Here is a 4,550-nt window from a genome sequence, read left to right as displayed (position 1 = left end):
CGCCGCCTGAATCCGATCGCCTCCCTTTGGAGTCTCGCGTCGCGAATCTTTGGCGTAGGAACGAGACGGCGTCGTCATTTTTTTTTTTTTACGACTGTTTAATTAACCACCTTAAATCCACAGAAGGTCTGCGGTGTAGACGTTAAACCGTCGGAGAAAGGAGAAAACACAGAAGCATTCCTCTTCTCCGATCCCCCTTATTCCACCTTCACGATCATCACCCGAGTTAATGGACCACGAGAACCAGCGCTGTGAAATATAACTTTTTGTCACTTCTCTGGGAATTTAATATTACTATAAGAAGTGTGGGAGTCTTGGGGACAAAGACGAGGAGACGCTCAAACTCAGAGAATTTCATTTTCCACCCGGGTCTCGCTGATACATTTATCTCCGCTTATGAAATTCTGCCAAACGGAATAATATATTTACGTTGTAAACATGTAAATTACGATACTTTTTCTTTTTTATTCTCTGTTTTTTTTTTATTATTATTATTATTACATCAGATTCATTTTCTGAAGCTGAAGGTTGGTGCGATTTTGAAGCGAGTGAAAGTATTTTTGTGCTACAAGTGCTACAGGGTGGTACAGTCCTGTTTTCTGCCATAGGGCTAAACCGGATTAGCCAGGGCTTTGATGTATACTTTCTATTACATCCTCTCACTTTATGCTCCAATTTGACAGGAGGTATCATAGTTCCAAATACAATACAGGGTCAGTTAGCGTGGGATAAGCTAGCGTGATTAGCTAATGGTTAGCTGCTGATTATTTTTCGGAAGCACCAAAAAGAGTCTTCATATCGTCTGAAAGGCAGATTTACAGTTTATCTCAGGATGTATATATATACACATATATATATGTGTATATATATGTATATATATATACATATGTATATATATGAACACAGTCTGAAAATATTAATTACTTAAAATTAGTACAATTACCACACACCCCACAACCTTCACAAGCACAGTTAGCTTTTGTTCTTGTTAGCATTAGCGACTAGGAAATGAGGGAAACCTGTTCACACTTTAAAGCCTGGTTCACACCATAGAATCCTCAGCTTGCTTTTGCTAATGAGCAAGCTAGCTAGCTCCAGCTAGCAGGCATTTATGTAATATTTAAGGTTTTTGGAACATAGGTCTTTAGCCTTGCTAGCTCTAGCTAGCAAGCGTTTATGTAATATTTAAGTTTTTTTTAAAACATAGGTCTATAGCCGATTCAGACATTCACCACTTTCAACCCCATACAGATACTCGATAGCTCTTGTTCTTGTTAGCATTAGCGAAGCCTGTTCACGGTTTAAAGCCTGGTTCACACCATAGCTTTCTTTTGCTAATGAGCAAGCTAACTCGCTCTAGCTAGCAAGTGCTTATGTAATATTTAAGGTTTTTGGAACATAGATTTCTAGCCGATTCAGTGACCTTCACCACTTCCAACCCGACACATACTTAATAGCTCAACTTAGCTCATTCCAAGCTAATTTCACATTTCCTTATCGCCACCTTTAGCCTATCAGCTACCAAGATGAGTTGACACGTAACTACTGTAGGTTTATGACACAAGTGCACAATGCTACAAGGAAAGTTTGACATTAAATCTGGTTTTGGCCGATGGTTACGTGTTGTTTCCAGACCGAACAAGAAGGTTTTGAAGACCTCGGGGCCCTGGCTAGTTTTCCCTGGCGCTAAAGCAGAAGCAGGACTGCGATTTAACCGCAAACCTTTGGGGTTATTTTTGTGTGTCTGTCTGCTGTTGAGGGCGTGAGTCGTTTGACTTTGTCGAGTCCTCTGTGGGTTGACCTCCCGATCGCGGGATTATTATTTTTTTACGTCAACCCCAAAAATGAGACGTGAAACCAACACACACATAAAAAAAAAAAAAAAAAAATGGAGGATTATCTACCGGTGGCCAACTGTGACAAACACACACATACATACATTCATAGACACACACACACACACACACACATGCACAAACATAGATGTAGAGAATCAATGAATATACTGTACGTGTTTGAATAGAGTAGACTTTACACTATATGGACTTGACAATGTGAGACAACACACACACAACATATACTTTGCCTAACTAGCCTACAGTACACACACACACACTTAAACACACAAACACCTTCCCACACACACACACAACATACATATTTACACCTGCCTACACAAAACATGGACAGAATATTTCTAACGTTTACAAAATGGTCTTTTAAAAAGTGCCCAAATTGGCGAGTTCTATTCGCAGGCGGAGAGTGGAACCAAACATCTGTAGAAATAAACCCAACAACCTATATGTTTGTTTTTGTGTTGTTTTTTTTGTTTTTTTTAAATAATTATGATGTATTTACTTATTTCCTGTATAATTGATTGCATTCTTTTCTTTGCAACAGTTTGTGTTTATACTATTTCACTCATGATGTCCGGTATACTGTGTTACCTGAAATTGCATTATTGTGAAATTCTACGTCGTGGGGTCCTTCTGATCTGTCTGAACTCAAAGAAACAAGCTTGCATACATTCAGTTAAGTATTATATTTAAAAAAAAAATTAACTAGAAGGTGTTCCAAGAGCACAAACCATCGCATCTGGATTTGTACCAAATCTTATGCGTCCCTGCATCTCCCACTTTAATCAGAGCTGCTCCATCATTTCAAGGATTCTTCTTTCAGGTTGTTCCTGCATTCCTACCAAGTTTCAGGATAATCGGTTAAAGCTGCGCTATGTAATAAATCTAAAGCAACTGGCCTTAAAATCCTCCTAATATGTCACAGAGAACTCACCAACAACAACAGTGCAGCCAAAAATGTCTTTTGCAGACTGCAAATCATGTTTATGTTTTGGAATCACGTTTTGGCATGTGGCGCCACCTACCGCCGTCTACCAGTCATTGCAGTCAGTAGAGTCTCAGCTGCCGAGCATCCACGGGGTTGCCAGTTACGTCATAAACCCCAAAATTATTATTATTTTGAATTTGAATGTAGTCACCGTTTTTGGCCACATTCTTACATATGGCACCTTTAAGGATTTTTTTTTATTATCCTGTCAACACCATGAAAAACCGCCAAAACAACCTCCTTTGACTGAGCTAATTCGCTAATACGACCGTTGTTTTCGTAGGTGCAGAGTTGTGATTTGGTGTTTCAGGAGCTGATAATGTGCCTGTCACACACAAGGAAGCTGTTGTCACCACTGGCCTTTTCAAGGTCCCTGTTGTTTCTAAGTCCTTCTAATGGTGTGTGTCTGTATATGTGTGTGTGTGTGTGTGTCCTTTTGGTAGATTGAACCGGCTCTGCTGCGGGGAATTGTATCATCCGTTGCATATGTGTGTGTGTGTTCATTTTATCTGCTTTCAAACAACCTCGCGCTGTCTGGCAACTCTGCTCTGCTTGAGCGCGTCCTCAACACGAGGCCGAGTGGTGTGTGTGTGTGTGTGTGTGTGTGTGTGTGTGTGTGTGTGTGTGTGTGTGTGTGTGTGTGTGTGTGTGTGTGTGTGTGTGTGTGTGTGTGTGTGTGTGTGTGGCACATGGACGCTGACCTTGCCAGGACCAGTAGGAGTCCTCACGGAGACCAAAACCTTGTCCTAAGGAGGGCAGAACTTCATTTTCTGACATTTCATTTTAAGTGTAGGTTCAGGCCAGGGTTGGGAGATTCCCGATAATTTTTTTTTTCTTTTTTTTTTTTTTTTTCTGTTTTACACCATGTGTCAAACTCAAGGCCCCGGGGGCCCAGATGTGGCCCACCGCGTCATTTTATGTGGCCCCCCGCGGGGTGATTAATTGGTCTTAAAAATCTGTGTTAAAATAGGTCTATGCTGATTTAAGGCGTGCGTTGACCATAAACCGCATTTCCCACAATGCACGGCGATCGCGTTACCCGCAAAGTGACGGCATCCTGCCACTAGAGTGACCGGGTTACATCTATAATGCGTCATATTTGTAACATGTAATAAATACAGAAAGTTATCTATCAATATGTTACGGAGTAGTTACATGTATTTTTACTTTATGTTTGGTTACGTTTAGTTACATTTATTCTGTATGACGCTGTCCAAATGAATGGAAGTCAATGGGAGTCGGCGCAAAGCTCTATGTGTGTGTGTGTGTTGTAGGGATTTTGCTATGAAGCTCTGTTCTGTCGGGGGGAGTGACGGCTGAGACTGGGTATCTAAAGCTTTTTTTTTTTTTTTTTTAATTAATCTGCCTCTCAAGTCTTCACGATTCTACAACGAGGCTGTGGCTTTTTCACTCGCTCGCTGTCACTCACACACACACACACACACACACACTCTCCGTCTGTCTGTGTGTCGCTTGTTCTCATGCTCCGTCGCACGAGCGAAGGTTGTAATTGCACCGTTTTTTTTTTCATACGCGCGCTCGTAATTTCGCACTCGGAACTCAAACAATCAGCCGAAACACACGGATCGCATGTCACACCATTGTGCGCACACACACACACACACACACACACACACTACATTTGACATACTGTACCTACTCATGCGTGCAGAACATAGTCACACACACACACACACATCTTCTTC

The sequence above is a fragment of the Microchirus variegatus genome, assembly GCF_963457635.1.
Source record: "Microchirus variegatus genome assembly, chromosome: 19".
NCBI classification, from domain to species: domain Eukaryota; kingdom Metazoa; phylum Chordata; class Actinopteri; order Pleuronectiformes; family Soleidae; genus Microchirus; species Microchirus variegatus.
The sequence above is the reverse complement of the archived record's forward strand: the minus strand, read 5'-3'. Positions refer to the sequence as shown.